At 50.1% G+C, this 25,601-nt stretch overlaps 1 protein-coding gene across 9 annotated transcripts in view; it reads left to right on the top strand.

The window, feature by feature from the left end:
- UPF2 (UPF2 regulator of nonsense mediated mRNA decay) overlaps positions 1-25,601 on the top strand; it is a 1,571,752-nt gene that overhangs the window by 972,363 nt on the left and 573,788 nt on the right. The window lies entirely within an intron of this gene.

Genomic DNA, 25,601 nt, shown 5'->3' with positions numbered 1-25,601 from the left:
TCAGTCTTCTTCCTGAGGTCGAATGTCGAAGGTCCAGAGTTTCTGTTCAAGTTGCAGATTCAGGATAATCTAATTCTGCAGGGCTCAGCTACCTACTGATATACTGGGCTAGTGGGCTGGGCTACCTGCAAGGTCCCTCCTATGGGTGGGACCAGGAAGGGGAGTGGTTACACCCCCTTTCCTTTGTCCAGTTTCGCGCCAGAGCTGGGGCTGGAATGCCCCAGCGCCGGTTTGAACTGGACTATGCATGGGACACCTTGTGTGCCCCAGGCATGTCTCATTCCTTTCAGCCCTCCCTGCCCCAATACACTAAAGTCTGTCTGGGGATGTGCTAGCACCTCCCCAAGCAGGAAACCTATTGTCCAGGCCTCCCTGGCTGGGAGGGCTCCCAGTTGCAGGAGGTCAGACTCGTGTCTGTGGCAGCAGCATCCATTTTGTGATGCTGAGGCTTTGGTCAGAGTTAACAGCAAAAGTAGGATTTTAACATGTCTCTCCCTCTAGAAGGGAGGAATAATATCCTCATCACCAGAAATGGTATGGGGGTATTATTCCAAAGTGTTAGACACCTTACACAACATGTTTTGATAAAGCCAAACCATAGTTACCATAACCGTTTAAGGGCTCCGAAAGCTGCAGACAGGCTCAGCTCATGCTAGAGCACCATCTCACATGTTACCAAGCAATCTGGCTTCAGGATTGTTAAGGCCCGCCATAGGAGTGACTGATAGGTTACCCATGTGTCTATATATAAGGTAGGCATAGGAATACTATGCCTAAGCAAGGGGTGATTACACGACCTTGCCCCAGCTGAGTGATCAGCCAGTTGTGTCATAATGGAAGGCCAGCCAGGGGTGGCATAATACATGCTGCAGCCCCTGGTAGGCCAAGGGTACACCTAGGCCCTGGGTACCTAAGGTACACTGTACAGGTGTTCCTTACCAATTGGGTTATGTACCTAAAGTACATAGTATGAATTTAGAGAGAGAACAGCTGGGCTGTGGGTCTGATTAGCAGGCTCACAGCCACATCTAAGTCGAAAACCAGTGAAGCAAAAGCAAAAAGTGGGAGTGAACATAGAAAGCAGACACTTCTCTCCTACAGCCGCCAGGAAGACCCATTCGGTGGCTTTGTCATCCACAGTGCCACCAGATAAAGAAAGCAAGACGCAAGACTCTTGGGGAAGAAGAGTGTGCGGATCTGCTGCCTCCAGTTTGAAAGTGGCCAGTGCCTCGGCGCTCTTGGGGCGCTACGACAGATCACTGTGGGATTCTCTCCAAAGATTCATAGAGAAACCTCCGCAGGAGGATAGGAAAGACTTTGAGGAGATCTTGCAGGAGGGCAGTCTGGTCTCTAATCAAGTCATTAGTGCGGCAGCAGATGGAGCTACACTGGCAGCTCACTCCTACGCCCATGGTATTTCAGCCAGAAGATCTTCCTGGCTACGATTAACGGCTTTGAAACCTGAGGCACAAGCCAGAATTGTCAATCTGCCTTTTTCTGGGAGTTCGCTTTTTGGTTCGCATACCGACGACGAGATGGCTCGGATGAAGTCTGAACTCGAGACCATGAAAGCCGTGGGGCTAGAGAAAAGGAAAGAGTCCCGTCGTCGTAGGGGAACTGACAGGCGTGCCTTCCAGCAGAGGGTTCAAACCCCTCGCTGGCAGAAGAATCAAGACCAGCAAGGTCAGAAAAAACTATTTCAGTCCCGCAGATCAACTAGAGGGCGAGGAAACAACCGCCAGTCCAACAGTGGCAACAAGGCTCAAGGCAAGCAATGAGCTATCGCTTCCTCCGAAACCGTCCACCGCTCCGGTGGGAGGAAGTATTTCGCGACATCTTCCAGAGTGGCAAAACATCACCAGAGACAAGTGGGTTCTGACTATACTGCAACATGGATACTCTCTTCGTTCCCAGAGTCCTCCTCCATCTGTCCACAAGGTACATTTGTCTCATCAACTCAAGATGCTAAGAGAAGAGGTGGCAACCCTCCTACTCAAATCGGCCATAGAAAGGGTTCCGAGAGCGCAGAGAGGGAGAGGAGTCTACTCCAGATATTTTCTAATTCAGAAGAGAAGTACAAAAACAGAGTTCAGACCCATCTTGGATTTTCAAACACTCAACAAACCTATCAAGAGGGAGAAGTTTTGCATGCTTGCACTTCAACAAATATATCCACATCTCCGGCGATTGGATGTGCTCTCTGGACCTGCAAGACGCGTATTTTCATATACCCATCTGTCAGCATCATCGGAAATTCCTAAGATTCGTGGTAGGAACCTCCCACTACCAGTTCAAGGTTCTACTATTTGGCCTGAAATCAGCACCTTGAGTGTTCACAAAGTGCATGGCGGTGGTAGCTGCTGCCCTGAGACACGCAGGAGTCTTCGTCTATCCCTATCTAGACGACTGGTTACTAAAAGGCCCATCGTCTCTGGCTGTACGTTCACAACTGACACGCTGCCTGGATCTGTGTCACCGATTGGGGCTCCAGGTGAATCGCAAAAAATCCACCTTTACACCAACGCAAAGGATACACTACCTGGGAGCGATTGTAGATTCCGAACTAGGAAAAGTGTTTCCTTCGGAGGAGAGACAGTTATCCCTCGCTCAAAAAGGCAGGCATGCGATAACCAACAGGCTGTCTACAGCGCGACAGATATCATCCCTGCTAGGGGCCATGGCATCTTGCATATTCCTAGTGCCCAACACCAGGTTGCGGATGCGTCCACTCCAACAGGATCTAGAGTACAAATGGGACCAAAAGTCGATCAAGTGGTGGTTGAAGTCGAGCAATCTACAGGTGGGAATTCCTTTCCATCAGGAACCTCCATCGCAAACGCTGATCACCAACGCATCGCTACAAGGTTGGGGCGCGCATCTGGGGTCTCTACAGACTCTGGGGCTGTGGTCCAGCAGCGAGCAGCTATATCACATCAACATGCTAGAGCTCAGGGCGGTACATCTCGCCCTCAAGGCGTTCCTGCCCTCATCAGCACGAGTTCCATTTTAGTACAAATGGACAACACCACCACAATGTACTACCTGAACAAGCAGGGGGGTACTCGTTCCAGGACACACTCGCTGGAGGCTCAATCCCTGTGGCACTGGATCCTGGCAAGGAACATTTCCATAACGGCGGTGCACCTGCCAGGCGAGCTCAACGTTCAAGCGGACTCACTCAGTCGACATTTTCAAAACCCAGAGGACTGGGTCCTCAACGACGAGGTGCTAAACATTTTCGAGAAGTGGGGCCGTCCGCAATAGACCTCTTCGCGGACGAAAACAGCACAAAATGCCGAGGCTTCGCCTCAAGGTACTATCGACCAGGGTCTCTGGGGAATGCCCTTTTGATCGTCTGGTCAATGACATTTGTGTACGCCTTTCCTCCTCTCCCGCTAATCCCGAAAATGGTGACCAAGCTGCAACACTCGACCACCAAGATGATCCTAATAGCACCGGACTGGCCGAGGCAGTGGTGGTACCCAGATCTCCTTCACCTATCGATCCGGCCGCACAAGCGTCTACCGTGCAGGCCGGACTTGCTAACCAAGATGCAGGGGAGGATTTACCATCCCAACCTTCCCTCGCTGAGCTTAACAGCATGGCTCGTGAAGTTCTCCAGTATGTCCATTTAAACCTTCCCCAGGAATGCATGACCATATTGAAGGAAGCTAGGAGGCCTTCTACGAGACACTCATACTTCTATAAGGGGAAGAGATTTTATTTATGGTGTATTCAAAATCAACATAATCCTACGAAATGTCAAGAGGAAGTGATATTACCCCATCTGCTTCACTTAGCCAGGGTGGGGTTAAAATTCTCCTCCATCAAAGTGCAACTGGCGGCCATTACGGCCTATAGGCGCTCTCCATCTCAGCATTCATTCTTTAAGATTCAAGTGGTAAAAGATTTTTTGCAGGGACTTAAAAAGGTTTACCCCCCAGTGAGGCCTCCCTCGCCTCCTTGGGAGCTGAACCTGGTTCTTTCAAAGCTTATGAGTCCACCTTTCGAACCCATACATAAGGCTACATTACAGCACCTTACGTGGAAAGCAGCCTTCTTGGTAGCTATCACCTCAGCACGTAGGGTGAGTGAAATACAGGCCCTCTGCTCAAAAGAACCCTACACGGTTTTTCACCTTAATAGGGTGGTGATAAGAACTCATCCTTCATTTTTACCTAAGGTGGTATCCGACTTTCATGTGAATCAAGTCTATCTCACTGCCAACTTTCTTTCCCAACCCCTCTTCGCCAGCTGAGAGGGCGTTGCATTCTTTGGATGTTAAACGAGTTCTCAAATTTTACCTAGATAGAACTAAGACTGTCAGGAAGTCTGACCAATTGTTTGTGAACTATGGTGCTGTCCGTACAGGTTTTGCAGCATCTAAACGTTCTATTGCCAGATGGATTGTGTCCAGCATTAAATTAGCTTACCAGCTAGCTCAGAAACCGTTATGGCCTCTTCCTAAGGTACACTCCACACGAGGGAAAGCGGCTACTGCTGCGTTTCTCAATAATGTCCCACTCTCCGAAATCTGTAAAGCAGCTGCTTGGAGATCTGTCCATACATTCACGAGACATTATTGTCTGGACTCGGACACCAGCGCAGACACTCAAGTAGGGCAAGCCTCCTTGAGGAATCTGTTCGACAACTGATTATTTCGGTTGTTATCTTCAATGTATAGTGCAGTTCTCATTTGCCTGCGGTGGAAGATGGGCTTGCTATTCTATTCAGTGCTTATGACTATTGATGAGGATCCCCTGGAAGAGAAGGATAAGTTACTTACCTGTAATCCTAGTTCTCTTCCAGGGGTATCCTCATCAAAGTCATAAGCAACCCACCCGCCTCCCCAGGCAAATGAGAGAACTGTATTATTAAATATGGAAGAAGTATATCTTTGTGTTTAGGACTACGGTCCCGCAAAGAACAACTGACCCAACTGTCACCCCTTAGGCATGATGGGATATTGGAATCAGGGCTGCCTTAAAGGCACGGTGCCAGTTTTTACCTGTACAAGGCTTTTCAGTCTCTATGGTATTGTATTGCAATGCAGCCTGTAGGCTAACAATGTTTTGTGCATCTGTGTTTTGCGCAGTGTTTTTCTTTTCTTTCTCATGAGTTTTTACCTCATTAAAAAAATTAAAAAAAATTGAGATTTAGGTGTATTATTATACCTATAGTGTGTTATTGGATATTTATATCTACATTGTCTAGCCTACTATGGGGGCTGCATTTGCTTGGAAAAAATAATATATGTTTATACATATACAGAGCTGTATATATATATATGTGTTTTTCATATATAATTTTATTATTTCCGGGGTCCCCGCACATGGGCGCGAATATTCAGTGCTTATGACTTTGACGAGGATACCCCTGGAAGAGAACTAGGATTACAGGTAAGTAACTTATCCTTAATGCACAATTGGCTTTATTAAAGAAAAACTGGAAAGGGGATGGAGTAAGAACTATGATCCCATAATCAGTTTCCTATAAGGCAGCCATCAGGCTTTACCAAAATAACATCAAAGATGCCCAGGCAAAACTTTTTGAGTTTAGGATCACTCAAGCACAGAACTCATCCAAGGACCTCTTCAAGATTATCAAATCTCTAACCTCCTTAACAGACAATAACCACCCCGCAGGCCTCGGAAGAGAAATGTAACGACTTATCCATAACTTTTTGACAAAGAAAGATGCGATCTATAGTTCGTTTCAGATTGGGACCGGTACGACTACATGCCAAGTTGAGAATGGAACTACTGTGTCTCAGGGAGGCAATCAGGTGTGGAGCCCCACTCGGCCTGCCCTTAACCTGCTTCCCACCTACCAACATAGATATTTCGAAAGGAGGCTCTCTTCTTGTCCATCGACATGAAGAAAGCGTTTGATTGCGTTCAGTGGCCTTACCTGTTTCAAATGCTTCACCATTTCTGGTTTGGAGAGACATTTCTGAGGTGGATTGGTTGTATCTACAGCGCTCCCAGGGCCTTTGTCCGAGTTAAAGGGGTGTCCTCTGCTATGTTTTACGATAACACACAACACCCACCAGGGATGTCCCCTCTCCCCGCTTCTCTATGCGCTTTACATGGAACAACGCTTTAGAGACCACCTGCCGATTACGGGTATCCGGTTGCGCACACAATCAGTATGTACGCCGATGATGTGATCCTTTCGTTGGTGGAACCGATGAACTCCCTAATGAGGCTGCTGGAGGAGCTTCACAGCTTTGGCGAAGTCTCTGGGTTTAAAATTAACCTAACAAAGTAACGGATATTGAACCTGTCGGTTAGCCCTCCCCACTAGGTAGCTCTTCGTACCCAGTTCCCCTTGCCCTGGGTGACAGACACCATACTGTACCTCAGCCGGTATTATCAAAACACGCAACTCAGATATGTGGTGGAATGGAATATGCCCCTCTCGGAAAAGCACTGCTCCTTTATGGATCAGACTGTAGCGGGTGTAAACATTTGGCGAGATGTCTGGCTCCCTCGTAAATTCAAAGCCTGGGACTGTACTAGTCGCCGGTGACTGTAGCGACGATGAAGGTCTGGGACATGGTGGCCCTCAGCAAGGGGCTGACATAATTCCCCTCCCCGATGTCGTCGATAGTTGATAACCCTGATTTCCGCCCGAGCTGCTGGTCCAAAGTTTTTGGCAGCTGAAGAGAGTTAGGATGTAAACGAACGGGCTCCTTCTTCGATCCATAAGGGATTATCCCCTTCGAGCAGCTTTGACAGGAATACTTTCTAACCACTGCTGATGTGTTCCATTACCTGCAGCTGAGACATTGGGTGACCTCCCCGGGGTATAAGGCAGCGGCCTTGCATCCGATCACTGTGTTCAAGAGATGGCTGGTCGGGAAAGATGACAAGTGCTACCTCAGAGCTCTATGCTACGCTTATTAGGGTGGATGCATTGGGTAAGACAATAGGGCAGACCTGCTGGAAGGCGGAATTGGGGTGCATGCTTTCCTCCAAGGAATGGGCCGACTTTTTTTATGGAGCACACTATACACAACAAGGCTGGTACAGGGGCAGCCTACAAAATTGCATCTTATTGGTACAAAACTCCAGCATGCATACACAGGTGGAACAAGGAACTAACAGAGATGTGCTGGAGGGGTTTAGGCAGACCGGCTCTCTACTGCATCTTTTATGACACTGCCCCAAACTGGCCAGATACTGGAAGCAGGTATTAAATGACATTGATGCAGCGTTTGACACTGTTCTCCCACGCTTCCCTGCATACACTATACTTGGTTTGCCAAATCCCCTGACTTTCTCGCTCCCTCACTGCGGGGCCATCAGATGGCCCTAGCATTAAACACGGCGCACCAAGTAATACTAGTGCACTGGGGCTCGGGAAATGTCCTGGACCCTACCTCCTAGCTTCACAGGCTATGGTCTTCCTTGACAATGGAGCGACTATCTCTAGCAGTGATAAATAAAGCCGCTGCTTACTGGGAGCTATGGGACCCCTTTATCCATCTTCTTTTGCTAGAATTCAGAGAAGTAACATGCCTAGAATAGCTACAGATTCTGCACTTGCTCCACCCAGCTTCAAATATGGCAGGATACCTCTCCCGGAGTGTGGACCTTCCCAGCCTAACCCATAGATGTGGTTACCAAGGGGGCTACATGTCCCTGGAAAACGGGTTTGGCAACTTGTTTTCCCTTCCTGTTACTAGTGCCGGCGAGTCTGTCTGAACAATGGAGAAGCTCCTTTCCCAAATGCTACCCAGTTGCCCTTCAAAGGTGGGTTCTCCTTTGAAGCTCACTTCTTGAAACAACACCTGTGTGGCTTCCTGCAGGTTAGAAGTGGCACCTCTTTTAAGAGCAGGCCCTCATTGTATCCTTTCCTGGGAGTTTTTTTAGCACGTCTACTCTTGAGGGCAGAAAGCTGTCTCGGCGACAGGACCTTGTGTGCAACCAGTATGGGCACAATGTGACAACTTTGCTCAAATTGGCTCACTGTAACCTGTTATATTCATTTTAACCTGAGAATCTAGTTGGTCTCAATTTACTCTGGAAATCTGGTACCGGTTGACCACATTGCGTCAACCAAGGTATCCAACAACTTGTTACATTCATTTCAACCTGAGAATATAGTTGGTCTTAATGTAACAAGTTGTTGGATACCTTGGATGACTCAATGTGGTTGCATTGTTCCAGAGTTAGCACAGCTGAGGGGGTCAACGTTTGACTCTGTACAAAGCTTTTCCACAGTCAAAATAACAGTTTCATGTCTTTACTGTCAGAACATGTGAAATTCCATGTTCTGCCCGTGGGATATGTTGCCCCCTACCTTAAGACTCTATAGGCCTGTCAAAGGGGTGACTGACTCATATACCAGGTGGAAGTCTACTTGCGTTGCCATTACTTTAAATGATAAACTTGTGCTAGCAGTTTAAACTACTTTTCCAGCCTGCAAATGGTGGACTGAAGTATTGTTTCACTGTTGTCCCACCCAGGGTGGCACAACCAGTGCTGCAATCACTGGAAGAACCCTCTAACTGCTGGGGTACCATTTACTAGGGACTTACAGAAAAGTTAGCTCAGCTAATTTTTAAAAGCCAATTCGACATATCAGTTTAAGGGTAATGCACTGGCACTGAGTGCTGGTTTGTCGGTCTCTGTGCGCTGAGAGTCGAAAAACCTGTAGCATTAGTTCAAAAACTCGGGGGAGACCATACAAAAATGAGGCATTACATTACATGCCACTTTCCTCTTCCTTCTCCGCCACTGCTGGGAAACAGCCTGGTTCCCTTTTGTTAGATCACAAAGCCAGTTGGAGGATAGGTTTTCTCCTTTTCATAGGCCTGGAGGGCCATTACTTTGCAGCTATGGGTCCTATAGATTGTGGAAAGGGGGTCTGCCCTACACTTTGTGCAGGCCCCTCCATCTTCCCCCGCAGCCCTCCTGCCAGACCACCAAAGATCCTTCAAAGGAATGTGGGAGTGTTACTTCACAATGGCACAGTAGAGATGATGCCAGCGCAGGCACTGGGCAAGGAGTGCTACTCCCAGTACTTTCAGGTCCACAAGAAGGACGACTCCTCCCGATCCTTGACCTTAGGCTTCTGAAATGCTTCCTCCATATTGATTTTTTTTTTTAAATGCTGCCACTAGCTCCGTTTCTGCTCGCTCTCAAAGCGGAAGACTGGATAGTGCTTGTCAGTCTGCAAGATGCATATTTTTACATACCAATTGTCAAGAACAGGTTTCTTTAGGGAAAGGCTTGTGGATCTTCCTGCTTAGAAGACATGGCCTTCCACTCCAAAAGGCAGTTTCAGACTCCAGCATGAACAGGTAGCCTGACTCTACAGTACCAGTTTCTCCAGGAGGTAAAACACTGAAAATCAGAAAAAAATACTTCCTGGAGGCAGACCAAAGACCAATGGGCGAGGAGGGGAGACAAGAATATGGCGTCCAAATAATAGCAGGACTGAAGAATCCAACAATGGAGTTCAGCAGGACCAAGAGCGAGCAACAAAGAGTCCAGGCAAATCTGCAGCGCAATGACCCCTGGTTGACTCCCTTAAAATGGGTTTGAGGCAGGGAATAAACATGTGTTGACCCAGAAGTGATCTACTTTCATAATGGATCGGAAGAACCTAGATAAAATAATAAGATATGTGTAGAAAATCAGGATATGCCGGTTTTCAAGAAAATATATAAATAAAAAGAAAAAATATTGCTAGAGGGAAAAGAGAGAAAACAAGCTCTGAATCCTGCAAAGGCCTTGTGTATGTCACTGAACTTGCCCCAGAACGCCCTTTGGCCTACCGTGGGAAGGCGACCGGGGCTACCGTGCAGCAGGAGCAATAGTGGCTCAGAAAGAAGAGATGCCAGCGGCAAGAAGACTGACTGGATGTATAAATGTGTTGCAGAATATGTTTTTGTAACACCAACCTTGCAGTTGCACAGGAAATATCTTCTTTATGGTAGGGTCTGCACACTAGCAGTTTGCATCCTTTCCTATGGCCTAACTTCAGCACTCTGGGTCTTCGATTGACTTATCAAGGCCAGCTCTACGAAGATGGTGTCACAAAGGCTGTAGACAACAGCAACTGTGTTGTCCTATCTAGGCTTTTCAGTCAACAAACCCAAGCATAACTTGGCGCCCACTCCACACATCCTGCTTATTGGGGCAGTGCAGAACACTACTTGGAGTCAAGCCTCTCCTCCTCCATAGAAGGTTCAGGACATTTAGGTTATAAATCAGATCTTTATAGGGAGTACACATTGCAGTCCTGATGGTCTTAAGCCTCTTAGGTCTGCTAGCTTCCTGCATTTTCTTGGTCACTCATGCACTGGCACATGAGTACCCTCCAGTGGTGCCTCTGGAGACAATGGCTCCAACACAGCAGAGATCTTCAGTGATCTATCATGGTCTCCAGGGACTCTGCAGCAGACTTGCAATGCTGGAGTGTGGAACGCTGAAGAGAAATCATTCCTGCCCGCAACGGTGAGCACAGATGCATATACCCTAAGATGGGGTGCTTATCTGGAAGTCAGAGGTCTCCGGTCTCCAGAGTAGCAGATATTGTACATCAGCCTACTATACCAACGGGGGATCTACCTTTCACTCAAGGCCTTCTTCCCATCCTTTCATGGCTAGTCTGTTGAAATCTGAATGGACAATATGACCGCAATGTGGTACATGAACAAGCAGGGTGGAGTACAGTTGCTCCTTCTCTGCCAATAAGCTCTACAGTTCTGGTCCTGGGCTCAGGACCATCACATCTGGATGGTAGCCAGCCATCTAGCTGGTCTACTCAATATGTGAGGGGACAGCCTTAGTCAGCGTCATCTTGCCCATCACAAGTTGCGCCTTCATCTGGAAGCTGTTCAAAATATTTTTTTTTTCTGGGGAAACTCCGATGGGGGGGATATGTTAAGCTGATGCAGAACGAATGCAAATACCCGTGACATAAATGCTGCTACTGTGATTTACACCACAGTCACCGCAGTTCCTATGTTGTTTACATCTATGATCGTTCTTTGAACACAGAATGAAACACCTATATGTATTCTGTAACATTTGGTTCGCAGTCATGCTGGATTATTAATTACGAAAATCAATCAAATATGTTTTTTTAAAAACATCTGGGGAAACTCCTCTGCTGGATCTCTTTGCCACTAGTGGGAGCGCTCACTACTTAAAATTCCGTGACCCAGTATCTGCTGCAGGGAACTTTGGGGGATGCATTTTGCTTGAAGTGGAACTTTCCAATTCAATACACATCTCCATCCACACCGTTGTTTGGTTGGGTTTTAAGGAAGAGCTGCCTCGATCTGGGTCAAGTCATTCTGATAGCCCTGAAGGATGTGGTGTGCATACCTGATGCACTTCTCCATGTGCCTCCTGCTTTTTCTTCCTCACAGGCTAGACCTCTTTTCCCTTTCACAGTGGCAGGTTCTGTACCTCAACTTTCAGAACCTCTGCCTTGCTGCTTGGAGTAGGGTATCCTGAAATCCTTTTCTTTACCTCCTGAAGTGGTTGATTCTATTTTATGTCCCACAGACATTCCACCAAAGTGGTGTATGCCGGTGGATGGGGTAGGTTTGTAAAATGGTGTATGGACAACTCAGCAGACCTCTACACTCCTGTCTATCTGACAATTCAGTTTATGCATGTCACTAGCTCAGCAAGAGCATGCAGTAGGCACGATTTAAGTCTTATTTATCCGTTTGCCAACCTTTCTCTGTCTTCCTGATCAGCTGTCTCACTTCAAATCACCACAGTGATAAGGTTCTTGAAAGGACTTGCAAACAAATTTCCTCCATCCCAATTCATTATGTCACTGTGGGGCATAAATATTGTTCTCATGTTTTTGATGTGTTCTCCGTTCGAGCATTTGCACAGTGGCCAGTTGCAACTGCTTATGTTCATAACACCCTTACTAATTGCCATTATGTCAACCAGACATGCGTGAGAGTATCAAGTTCTTTATTTCCTGACTAGCTGGTTCTCAGAACCAGGGATGATCTCTTACCTAAGGTGGTTACCCGCTTTCACATGAGTTAATGCATCCCTCTGTCAACCTTTGTTCCTCTCACACATCCCATGAAGGATGAAGAGAGGCTTTAAAGACTAGAACTCAACAGAGTGGTCCACTTTTATGTGGCTAGGACGGAGGAGTTCAGACTGGATGACCAGCTGTGTTGGCAAGATAATGGGAAAGGAAGTATACAAGAGGACATTATCCCATTGGACTATCTTGTGCATTGAAATGTGCTATGACTTGCCCACAAGTAGCCACCGGAGAGTATGATTTGATTGGTTTTTGGGGTTTATATAGAGCTCGAATGCCCAGGGGCGTCTTTGCGCTGGAGCAGACAGGGGATGTGAGGCCTGGACGAAAGTCATTGTAATCATTGGTGAGAGAACAGCCAGGTTTTGACATGTTTCTGATAAATCAGGAAGTCAGAACAAGGTTTGATGGCTAAAGGTAGAGCATTCCAATGTGTGGCTGCCTTCAAGAGTAAACTCCGGCCACCCCAGGCCATGAGCTTAGATCTAGGGATAGGTAGTAGCCTTGCTTCCAAGGATCTGAGCTTTCTGCTAGGCGAGTACCAGGCTAGTTTACTACGGAAATAGCAAGGTCCAGAGTTCTGCAGTGCCTTGAAAGTTCTGCATAGTGTTTTAAACTCTAGGCGTTTAGCTATAGGTAGCCAGTGTAGGTTGATCAAAGTTTGGGCCGCTGTTTTGTGTTTGGGAATTTCAGCGAGAAGTCTCGCAGCCGCGTTTTGTAGTATTTGTAGTGACTTCTTGCGGATCCCAAAAAATAGCGATTTTCCATAATCCAGCTTGGTCAGAACAAGAGAGTTAACGACCAATCTTTGAAGTTCTTTTGGGATGAAAGGTCTGATTTTCCTTATTAGCGTGTAAAATACTGAGGAAGATTAGGCTTTTATTTGATGATCAAAATGAAGTATGCCATCAAAAATTATTCCCAAGTTTCTTCTTTTTTGATCTAGAATAGGTAAGGGTCCCATATTGTGGGGCCACCAGTCACGAGACCAGACAGATCTATTGTTACTGAAAACTAACACCCCAGTGTTGGCTGAATTTAGCTTTAAGCAATTCGTTTTCATCCATTGATCAACTTGCGTCATACAAAAGCAGAACCTAAGGCCCGCCTCCGTTGAGTCTTTGGGGATAGACACCACAATTTGTGTGTTGTCGGTGTAAGACACCACCGAGAACACCAGGGACTGTATCAGTTTCACCTAGGGAGCAACATACAAATTAAGAAGGGTGGGTCACAGTGCAGAACCCTGTGGCACCCCACATGGCAAATTAAATTGCTCAGATGTGCAATTGCCTAGTTCAACATGGTTTCTTCCATTTGTTAAGAAATATTGTAGTAGGATCAAGGCATCTCCTCTGATTCCCATGGCCCAAAACGGTTAATCAATATAGTATGGTTAACCGTGTCAAATGCTACGAGATATTAAGTAGTATCAGGACGGCTTGGTCATGTTTATCCAAGGCCCATCTGATCTCTTCAGAGGAGGCAAGCAAAGCCGTTTCCGTGCTATGCCCCTTTCTGAAACCGTATTGTGAAGTATCAGCCTATTCATCTGAAAGAAACACGTTAGTTAGATTCCTCACCTCAGAATATCCCCAGGCGTCAGGCTGGATCCGGAAAGATTTTTGTAGCAATACCCCTTGCGCGTCGGTAGGCGTCGTCTGCGGCTCCGCGTCTGTCGTCGGCGTCGTGCACCGGAATGACGTCGTCGGAGTACTTAGACGCCGCCCTCGCGCGCTGACGTCAGTTCTTCTTTTTTCTGCGCCAGTAAGCGCCGATCCGGGAAGAGCTTACCCCTGGTCATTTTTTTACTAACTTTTTGACTCCTTTTGGTCTATCGATTCGACTCTGGTGCCGGTAGGATGCCTGATGTCGGTGACGGATCACCATCGCCGGTGCCTGTATTGCCTGGGGCCCGACCATGACGCGGAGTCGTGCCTCGATTGCAAGGCCTTGACGTCTAAAGCTAGACGGGAGCGGTCTCGTAAGCTTCTCGAGCTTCGCCACTCGGCTCCGCGTCGCTCTCGGTCCCGGTCCAGGAGGAGGTCCAAAGACCGCTTGCGGAGCCGCAGCCATAGTCATCGCTCGTCGGGGTCTTCGGGTAAGTCGAAGCACTCCAAGAAGTCCAAGAGACGACATCACTCTTCGGACTCCCCTCGCCGGTCGCGCGACTCGGCTGAGGGTCTGGGTGGTTCCACCCCAGCAGCTCTGTCGGAGACGCAGGAGTCGCGTTCGTCCCCATACCCGCCGGTCCCTGGGACTGACGCGACTCTGGCAGAGGTCAGTGCCTTCCTCTCGGCCATGAGGAGCCTGACTTCGCCGTCTACGCCTGCCGGCGCGCCTTCGGGCCCCGCAGGCTTGACTGGGCGACCTCGCATGCCAGCGGCCCTGGCGCCGTCGACGGCTTCGGCCTAGACGCCGCAGGTCCCCGAGGGATCCCGGCCTGGATCTCAGTCGGCGCCGGTCGACCTCACGACACCTCCGACGCAGACACCGGTTCCACCTCCGGCGCCGTCTCCGGGCAACACTGTTCCTCGGTTCAGCCCCGGTCCGGACCCAACGCCGGTGCGGCTCCGCCCGGCGCTGCACCCAACGTCGATGGATGACAATTTCATCTACCGTCCGGCTCGGATCGTTCCTCCTGTTTATCAGGAATCGGATGACGGGGGCAACTGGGAGGGGTCTGAGGACCCTATGGCCCTCCAGGGTCAACTTGCACAGGACTGGGCAGACGAACTGGGGGATGCCTTTGGTCTGGACACTTCGCCGGACGCTGGCTTCATCTCTCCTCCGACTGTGGCCTCGGAGGAGGGTGCAGCTTTTTCAGTGGTGCGCAAGGCGGCCGAAGCCCTAGGGCTGGATTTGCCTGCTGTGGCCGTGAGAACTAACGTCCTCACAGAGGTCCTTCAACTGACAGCAAGCTCCACTGAGCCTCTGCTGCAGTTTAATGAGGCCCTCATAGACGTTCTACAGGGCACTTGGTCCAAGCCCTCCACAGTTCCTCCTGTGGACCGGAACGTTGCCTGGCGCCACCACCCTGCTCCGGGCGACCCCAGTTTCCTCTCCCAACACCCCACCCCCGAGAGTCTGGTTATCCAGGCCTCAACCTCCCAATCCTCCTTCCCATTCGCTCCTCCGGATCGGGAATCCAAGAGGTTGGAACAGTTTGGCAAGGAACTGTTCTCGTCCCCGAGTTTGGGGCTGCGGTCTTTAAATACGGCTTGTCTTTTGGACCGTTATTCCCGCTCTCTGTGGGATACGGTGGAGGACGTGCTGCCCTTGTGCCCAGTGGAGGCCCGGGCACGGCTCGCTCAAGCACTTGCTGACGGTCGAGATGCAGCACGGCATGCCATTCGGTGTGGACTTGACACCACGGACTCGCTGGGTCGGGCGATTTCCACCACGGTGGTGCTTCGGCGTCACGCCTGGCTGAGGTCCACGTCATTTTCGGGGGAAGTCCAGCGTTCCCTCATGGACATGCCTTTTGATGGCACTCGCCTTTTTGGTGAGAAGGCGGACAGTGCGCTGGCTCGGTTCAAGGACTCCCGGGCCACGGCCAAGTCCTTGGGTCTTTCGGCACCGCGGCCGCAAACTTCTGCCTTTCGTCCCTTTCGTGGCCAAGGAAGGGGCACCTCCTCACGTCCGCCCAGCCACCGGCCGCAGAACCAACCTGCACGCGGTCGCGGACTTGGATTCCGCTGAGGCGGTACTGGAGGTCAACGTGCCGGTCAGTCCACATCTACCCCGGCAGCATCCGCCTCAAAGCCCTCCTAGTCCGAGCTTTCAGGCCCATTCAACGCCAGTGGGCGGCAGGGTTCGCCATCACCTGCTCCACTGGCGCTCCATCACATCGGACAGGTGGGTGCTGCAAATCGTCCGAAGGGGCTACTCCCTCCCCTTCGAGACGACCCCTCCAGCCATGCCACCGCTGAACCACCATATGTCGGGGGATCATTTGCATCTTCTACAAGAGGAAGTTTCGGCCCTCTTGGCCAAAGAGGCCGTCGAGCGCGTTCCTGGTCATGAAGTAGGTCGTGGTTGCTATTCCCACTACTTTCTGGTTCCCAAGAAGGGCAAAGGGGGCCTACGCCCGATCTTGGATCTCAGGAGCGTCAACGCCTTTCTCCGGAAGGACCGTTTCAAGATGCTCACCTTAGCTCAGGTTCTGGCTGCCCTAGACCCTGGAGACTGGATGGTAGCGTTGGACTTGCAGGACGCTTATTTCCACATCCCCGTCCTGCCGGCCCACCGGCGTTACCTGCGGTTCACGGTGGGTCAGGAATACTTTCAGTTCACCGTGCTCCCCTTCGGCCTCACCAGTGCCCCTCGGATGTTCACGAAAGTGATGGCGGTGGTCGCAGCTCATCTGCGCAGATCAGGGGTCCCAGTCTTCCCCTATCTCGACGACTGGCTGTTGAAGGCGGGCTCGCCCCAGCAAGTCGTCTCCCACCTCCAGACTACGGCCGACCTCCTGCACTCGCTGGGGTTCTCCATCAATGTGCCGAAGTCGCACCTGAGTCCCTCCCAAATGCTCCTTTTCATTAGGGCGGTTCTCGATTTGGCGCAGTTCCGGGTCTATCCGCCGGAACAGCAGGTCCGGGACATTCAGGCCCTGATTTCCATCTTCCGGCCTCTGTCCTGGGTTTCGGTCAGGTTGGTGCTGCGGCTTCTGGGGCTGATGGCCTCCTGCATCCTGTTGGTACCTCACGCCAGGTGGCAGATGCGGGCTCTGCAGTGGGACCTGAAGTTTCAGTGGGCCCAGCATCGAGGCAACCTGTCCGACCACGTCTTGATCTCGGAGGGCACTGCGAACCAGCTGCAGTGGTGGCTCACGAATCGCGATTGGGTCAGCAGCAGATCCCTCTCCCTACCCCAACTGGAGCATGTCGTAGTGACGGATGCGTCCCTCCTGGGATGGGGGGGGCCATATGGGAGAGGCAGAGATCAGAGGACTCTGGTCTCCGGCGGAGACTCGGCTCCATATCAACCTCTTGGAGCTGAGGGCGATCCGACTTGCATAAAAGCCTTCCTTCCCTCTGTCCGGGGAAGTGTCGTGCAGGTGTTCACGGACAACACCACCGCCATGTGGTATTGCAATAAACAGGGCGGAGTGGGGTACTGGACCCTTTGTCAGGAGGCTCTGCACCTCTGGACATGGCTGGAACATCAGGGCATCACCCTGGTGGTTCTACATCTGGCGGGCTCTCTGAACGCCAGAGCAGACGAACTCAGCCGCCGGTGCATGATGGATCAAGAATGGCGTCTAAACTCGGACGTGGCGCAAGGTCTCTTTCTGCAGTGGGGAGAGTCTTGGTTAGATCTATTCGCCACCGAAGAGAACGCGCAATGTCAGCAGTTCTGCGCGTTGGAATCTCCAAGGCGGCACTCTCTCTTTTTGTCGCGAGTGGAGTTGCGGTCTGTTGTACGCCTTTCCGCCTATACCACTTCTGCCCAGAGTGCTGAAGAAGATCAGGCGCGACCGGGCCCAAATCATCTTGGTGGCTCCGGATTGGGCACGAAGGTACTGGTATCCCGAGCTACTCAGTATGTCCATCGATCCCCCGATAAGTCTGCCTCTTCAGGAGGACCTTCTGTCGCAGCAGCAGGGGACGGTCCTACACCCGAACCTGTCCAGCCTCCACCTCCATGCGTGGAGATTGAGCGGCGACAGTTGATGCCATTTGACTTGCCTCCTGAAGTCTGTGATGTCAATCTGGCAGCCAGGCGTCCCTCCACAAAAACGGTATACGCCTGCCGGTGGAACAAATTTGTGGCATGGTGCACAGCAAAGCCTGTGGATCCCCTTTCCGCCCCTCTTTCTGAGGTTCTACTCTTTCTTTGGCCCAGCAGGGCTCTGCTCTGGGCACCTTGAAGGGTTATCTTGCTGCAATCTCTGCTTTCTTAAGGCTTCCTGATCAGCCTTCTCTTTTCAAGTCCCCTGTTGTCTCCCGTTTTCTGAAGGGCATTACTAATATGTTCCCTCCTGTCCCCTTTGTAATGCCTCAGTGGGACTTGAACCTTGTTCTCACTTTTCTGATGTGCGCTCTGTAGGAGAGTAGGGTCTGCTTTCTATGTTCACCCCCACTTTTTGCTTTTGCTTCACTGGTTTTCGACTTAGATGTGGCTGTGGGCCTGCTAATCAGACCCACAGCCCAGCTGTTCTCTATCTAAATTCATACTATGTACTTTAGGTGCATAACCCAATTGGTTAGGATCACCTTATTGGCCCCTGTACAGTGTACCTTAGATACCCAGGGCATAGGTGTACCCTAGGCCTACCAGGGGCTGCAGCATGTATTGTGCCACCCCTGGCCTGGCCTTCCATTATGACACAACTGGCTGATCACTCAGCTTGGGCAAGGCCGTGTAATCACTCCTTGCTTAGGTGTAGTATTCCTATACCTACCTTATATATAGACACATGTGTACCTATCAGCCACTCCTATGGCAGGCCTTAACAATCCTGGAGGCAGAGTGCTTGGTAACATGTGAGATGGTGCTCTAGCATGAGCTGAGCCTGTCTGCAGCTTTCGGAACCATGTCCTTATAGCTGTTCTATGATCTAGCCTACCATATACTCTTAAAGTACCTTATAATCTTAAACGGTTATGGTAACATGTTGTGTAAGGTGTCTAACACTTTGGAATAATACCCCCATACCATTTCTGGTGATGAGGATATTATTCCTCCCTTCTAGAGGGAGAAGACATGTTGAAACCTACTTAACCGGTTAAAGTTAACCAGAGCCCCAGCATCACAAAATGGATGCTGCTGCCACAGACACAAGTCTGACCTCCTCCTGCTGCTGGGAGTCCTTCCAGCGAGGGAGGCTTGGACCATAGGTTTCCTGCCTTGGGAGGTGCGAGCACCACCCCAGACAGGCCTTAGTGTATTGGGGCAGGGAGGGATGAATGAAACGAGACACTGCCTGGGGTACACAAGGTGTCCCATGCATAGTCCAGTTCAAACCGGCGCTGGGGCACTCCAGCCCCAGCTCTGGCGCGAAACTGGACATAGGAAAGGGGGTGTAACCACTCCCCTTCCTGGTCCCACCCATAGGAGGGACCTAGCAGGTAAACCAGCCCCCCAGATTAGTATAAGAGTGGGAGCTGGGTCCTTAGGACTTTAGATTATCCTAAAAACCTGCAACTTGCAGGTAGCCCAGCCCACTAGTCCAGTATATCAGTAGGTAGCTGAGCCCTGCTAAATTAGATTAACCTGAATCTGCAACTTGAACAGAAACTCTGGACCTTCGACATTCGACCTCAGGAAGAAGACTGAAGGCCAAGGTGTGAGAAGTTGGCCTGATGTATGATGTCACTAGTTCTAGTGTACACCTTATATCAGTCCAAACAACCCTTATGGTGATTGGTTGTAAAGTCAACCTTTTAGACCAGCTATCCTAGTGGTAGCATGGACAAGAGCAGTCTTAGGCTAAACTCTGAATGGCATGTGAAGCCAGCTGTGATACCATATATAATCCCTTGAATACCAAATGAAAGGACACCACAACAGATATATATATAAAATAAAGTGTATTTATTCTAGTCAAACCCTCAGCACTCTTTATGAGATTAGAGGTAAGTACAACACAGTCTTATTTAAGCATACATTAAGTCACACAGGTAAGTAATACAGTTAGGCCCTAGGGGCCACGCAAACCATATACTAAGTAAGTGGTATAAGGACCACTGTCACGGAAATAGGATAGGCCTAGGCCTAGGGAATCGCTGGGGCTACACTACACTAGCAACAGTTAGGAAGTGGGAGGCCCACGGGATTCAGGTGCAGAGTGGAAACACTCACGCGTAATGAGTAAAAGTCGATAGAATTACTAGAAGTTAGAAATTAACAGTTTAAGGACACTTCTGAAGCAGCTAGAGAGTCGAGACTCGGAAACTAGACCCTAGGATAGTCACTATCCTTGTGAGCACCGAAGTACCCAAGTTACCTAGCCCACGGACTGCGGGTGCATAGGTGTGAACTTGCGTCGGGTTTCGTCGTGGACTTCTATGGATGCCTGAAGGAAAGTTGCTGACAGGCGGTCAGTGGAGAGTGTCCGGTGGATCCCAAGGCTGGGATCAAGAAGAGAGGATACCTGCAAGCAGAAGGGACAGAGTCAAGGTCACTAGCCAGTGACCACGTGGAACCAGGAAGGAACCAGGCAATGTCGTGAAGATTGCAGGTGAAGGTGAAGCTTGTCGCTGCAGCCACGGGGACCAGGAGACGTCGGGGACGACCAGGACCAGGGGGCAAGCTGTCCCACGAAGGCTCCTGCTGTCGGCGGCGTCGAAGTCGAACTAGGACTCACCAAGCCTTGGCAAGCGGAACCCACGAAGAACGGAGGACTTGCTTCTGGTGCAGACCAGGAAGGTCTGGGGTGCTTCTCTTTTGCAAGGAAGCGGGAGCCAGTCTGGAGGAGCCAAACCAGCGGTGAAGATTTCTGGATGCGTCGTCACAAAGGCCACTAGCCAACGGGCAAGCAACGGGACAGGCGCGGCAAGCAGGAAAATGCAGAAGGGCCCCATGCAGGACTCGTGGAGTGTGGGGGGCTTATCTTCGGTGCAGATGGTGCTTGGGGTTGGGGCTTCTCAATCCCCGGTGCACAACTTCGAGGGTGCCTCAGAAGCTGCGCTGGAAGATACTAGCCACTTTTCCCAGGTAGCCGGTCCCACGTCTCTCGTCGCCTCCGGATCTCAGCTCGGCTGTGGCTGTGGATCAGGGTCGGAGAAGTCTGGAAGTCAAGGCTCTGGTCGGGCTCTGCAGTCGATCCCTCGTAGAACTTCAGCAAAGCAAAGGGTAGTCTCTTGATGGTGCCTGTTTGCACAGGGTAGCCACTCCTTGGCCACAAGGGAGATTCTTCAGTCTTCTTCTTTCGTCGAATGTCGAAGGTCCAGAGTTTCTGTTCAAGTTGCAGGTTCAGGATAATCTAATCTCCTGGGGCCCAGCTACCACTCTTATACTAATCTGGGGGGCTGGGTTACCTGCTAGGTCACGCCTTATGGGTGGGACCTGGGAGGGGGGTGGTTACACCCCCTTCCCTTTGTCCAGTTTCGCGCCAGGACTGGGGCTGGAGTGCCCCAGCACCGGTTTGAACTGGACTATGCACGGGACACCTTGTGTGCCCCAGGCATGTCTCATTCTTTTCATCCCTCCCTGCCCCAATACACTAAGGCCTGTCTGGGGTGGTGCTCGCACCTCCCAAGGCAGGAAACCTATTGTCCAAGCCTCCCTTGCCGGGATCACTCCCAGCAGCAGGAGGTCAGACTCGTGTCTGTGGCAGCAGCATCCATTTTGTGATGCTGGGGCTCTGGTTAACTTTAACCGGGTAAGTAGGTTACAACATGTCTTCTCCCTCTAGAAGGGAGGGATAATATCCTCATCCCCAGAAATGGGGTGGGGGTATTATTCTAAAGTGTTAGACACCTTACACAACATGTTTTGATAAAGCCAAACCATAGTTACCATAACCGTTTAAGATTATAAGGCACTTTAAGAGTATATGGTAGGCTATATCATAGAACAGCTATAAGGACATGGTTCCGAAAGCTGCAGACAGGCTCAGCTCATGCTAGAGCACCATCTCACATGTTACCAAGCACTCTGCCTCCAGGATTGTTAAGGCCTGCCATAGGAGTGGCTGATAGGTACACATGTGTCTATATGTAAGTTAGGTATAGGAATACTACACCTAAGCAAGGAGTGATTACACAACCTTGCCCCAGCTGAGTGATCAGCCAGTTGTGTCATAATGGAAGGCCAGGCCAGGGGTGGCATAATACATGCTGCAGCCCCTGGTAGGCCTAGGGTACACCTATGCCCTGGGTACCTAAGGTACACTGTACAGGGGCCAATAAGGTGATCCTATCCAAATGGGTTATGCACCTAAAGTACATAGTATCAATTTAGAGAGAGAACAGCAGGGCTGTGGGTCTGGTTAGCAGGCCCACAGCCACATCTAAGTCGAAAACCAGTAAAGCAAAAGCAAAAAGTGGGGGTGAACATAGAAAGCAGACCCTACTCTCCTACACAAGGAGTGACCACCCTGGGTAACCAGGCACCATCCAGCGACCGCTGCTTGCTTTGCGACTGATCCTACGAGGGACGACTGCAGAGACTGACCAGCGCCGAGACTTCCAGACACCTCTGACCCAGATCCACATCTGCAGCTAAGCTGAGACCCGTGGAGGCGACGAGGGACGTGGAACCGGAGACTTGGGAAAAGTGGCTAGTAACTGACTAGCGCGACTTCTGAGGCTTCCTCGAGGCTGTGCTTGGGGAATTGAGAAGCCCCAATCCCGAGCACCATCTGCAAAGAAGATCAGCTCCCCACACTTCGCATGTTCTTCGTGGGGCCCTTCTGCACCGGAGTTGCTCGACGTGTTGTCCGGTTGCTGGCCTGTTGGCTAGTAGCCTCTGCGACGACGAACCTTTGTTTTCATCTTGCTGGTCCGGCTCCTCCAGACTGGCACCTGCTCCTCTTTGAAAGAGAAGCACCCCAGACATTCCTGGTCTGCACCGGAAGCAAGTCCTCCATCCTGCGTGGGTTCCGCTTGCCAAGGCTTTTTGGGTCCTAGCTCGACTTCGACGCCGCCGACACCAAGAGCCTTCGTGGGACAGCTCGTCTCCTGGTCCTGGTCGTCCTCGACGCCTCCTGGTACCCGTGGCTGCTGCGACAAGCTTCACTTCTTCACCTGCATCTTCACGACATCGCCTGGTTCCTTCCCGGCTCCTGGCTGGTGACCTAGACTCTGTCCCTTCTGCTTGCAGGTATCCTTCCTTCTTGATCCCATCCTTGGGATCCACCGGACACTCTTCACTGACTGCCTGTCAGCAACTTTCCTTCAGGCATCCATAGGAGTCAACGACGAAACCCGACGCAAGTTCACACCTATTCACCCGCAACCCGTGGGCTAGGTAACTTGAGTACTCCGGTGCTCACAAGGGTATTGACTATCCTAGGGTCTAGTTTCCAAGTCTCGACTTCCTAGCTATTCCAGAAGTGTCCTAAAACTGTTAAATTCTAATAACGACTATTTCTATCGACTTTTACGCATTATGCGTGAGTGTTTCCACTCTGCACCTGAATCCCGTGGGCCTCCCACTTCCTAACCTTTGGTAGTATAGTGTATCCCCAGCGATGGCCTAGGCCTATCCTGTGTTCGTGACAGTGGTTCTTATACCACTTACTTAGTATATGGTTTGCGTGGCCCCTAGGGCCTAACTGTATTACTTACCTGTGTGACTTAATGTATGCTTAAATAAGACTGTGTTGTTCTTACCTCGAATCTCATAAAGAGTGCTAAGGGTTTGACTAGAATAAATACATTCTATTTTTATATACATCTGTTGTGGTGTCCTTTCATTTGGTATTCAAGGGATTACAAATGGTATAACAGCTGGCTTCACATGCCATACAGAGTTTAGCCTAAGACTGCTCTTGTCCATGCTACCACTAGGATAGCTGGTCTATAAGGTTGACTTTACAACCAATCATCATAAGGGTTGTTTGGACTGATACAAGGTGTACACTAGAATTAGTGACATCATATATCAGGCCAACTTCTCACACGCTCCCTTTGAGCCCCTTCACAACTGTCCACTTTGTCTACTGACTCTGAAAACTGCCTTCCTGGTGGCTATCACCTCCGCTAGGCGGGTGAGTGAGCTCCTGGCTCTGTCAGCTAAGCCTCCCTTCCTCTCGGTTCATCAGGATAATGTTGTCCTCCGGACACGTCCTTCTTTCCTTCCTAAAGTCGTGACTTCCTTTCAAATCGGGCAATCTGTCACGCTGCCCACCTTCTTTCCGCCTCCGCATCCTTCAAAAGATGAAGAGCAGCTCCACCGTCTGGACCCAAAACATGCGCTGTCCTTTTATTTGGACCGCACAAAACAGTTCCGGGTGGACGACCAACTTTTTGTTGGATATGTAGGTGCTAGGAAGGGTAAAGCTGTGCACAAGCGGACCATCTCGCGATGGGTCGTGTTGTGTATTAAGATCTGCTATTACTTGGCGAAAAAGGTCCCTCCTGTTGGGCTGAGAGCCCATTCCACCCGGGCCACAGCGGCGACAACTGCCCTGGGGCGGGGAGTCCCCTTGCAGGACATCTGTCAGGCGGCAACATGGGGTTCACTGCACACGTTTGCCAAGCACTATTGCCTGGACAGCCAAGTCCGGAGAGATGGCCACTTTGGCCGTTCTGTTCTCCAGGACTTTCTGGTGTGATCTTGGTTCGCAGGCCCACCTCCGGGGTTGGTATTGCTGGGGTATCTATTCTAAGGTGAGGAATCTAACTAATGTGTTTCTTTCAGATGAACAAGTTACTTACCTTCGGTAACGATGTATCTGTAAGAAACATTAGTTAGCTAGATTCCTCACCGACCCACCCAGCCTCCCCGTTCTGCAAACCGACATCTAGGGTTAAGGTTCTCCCTTTCAGGGCCCTAGATTTTTTGGCACCAGTGTCGGTCTCTTGCATGGCTCAGCGTCCCTGGCGCGGAAAGCTATGTATAAGAACTGACGTCAGCGTGCGAGGACGGCGTCTAAGTACTCCGACGACGGCATTCCGGCGCACGACGCCGACAACGGATTCGGAGCCGCAGACGACGCCTACCTATGCGCAAGGGGTATTGCTACAAAAATCTTTCCGGATCCAGCCTGACGCCTGGGGATATTCTAAGGTGAGGAATCTAACTACCTAATGTTTATTAAAGATACATCGTTACCGAAGGTAAGTTACCTGTTCTACTAGCACAACACCTTCTACCTCTGCTACAGCAAGAGGGTACCAGTGACAGAAATTTGTAAAGTTGAGATTTGTGATTCCCTTAACACTTTTGCGAAGCACTACTTTATTTTGAAAGTTCTGAGGGAAGGGTACTTAGCATGCTCCGTCCTTCAAGATTTCTGCTATAACCAGCCGTACACCATCTCCTGGTCAGATATTGCTTGGGGAATTTATTCAGAAAGTGAGGAACTTGCAGGTAGAAGTATCCATCAAAACAAAAAGTTGCCTTTGGCAACAATCTTTCGGGTGGATGCTCTGTTAACCTGCATATTCCTCACTGACCTGCCCACCTCCCCAGTTCATGGCTGGTTGATGAGTACAGCTTGTTAATAGGGTCCCATTTCCATAAAATTAGCTGCACCTGTCTTTAAGATGTCATTCTAATCGGTCTGTCTCAAAGGCGTGTAAAAAAGTAATGGAAAACTGATATCAGTGCCCCAACAGGGTGCTTTAGACTCCAGTGACGTCACAAGGATACCACTTCTGGTATCAAATTGGAGTCAGCACCCTCTACCAGCGTGGAAATTTATTGAGAAGTTTCCGGATTCTGACTGACACCTGGGAATTCAAAAGGTGAGGAATTTGTAGGTGGTCAGAGAATCCACCAAAAAGATTTTAACCAAAGATAAATAACTTTATCATTATGAAAAATATTGATCTCTTGTTTTCTTGATAGGTTGAGTGTTGTAAAATGAGTTTAATGGACAAACCCACACGTAGTACCTGATCCTTTCCAAAGAAAACTGGCAGAATGTGCTGTATACTCAAAATAGT

The sequence above is a fragment of the Triturus cristatus genome, chromosome 4_1, assembly GCF_964204655.1.
Source record: "Triturus cristatus chromosome 4_1, aTriCri1.1, whole genome shotgun sequence".
Lineage (NCBI taxonomy): Eukaryota > Metazoa > Chordata > Amphibia > Caudata > Salamandridae > Triturus > Triturus cristatus.
Note: the sequence above shows the minus strand (reverse complement) of the source record. Positions and strands in the feature narration are given on the sequence as shown.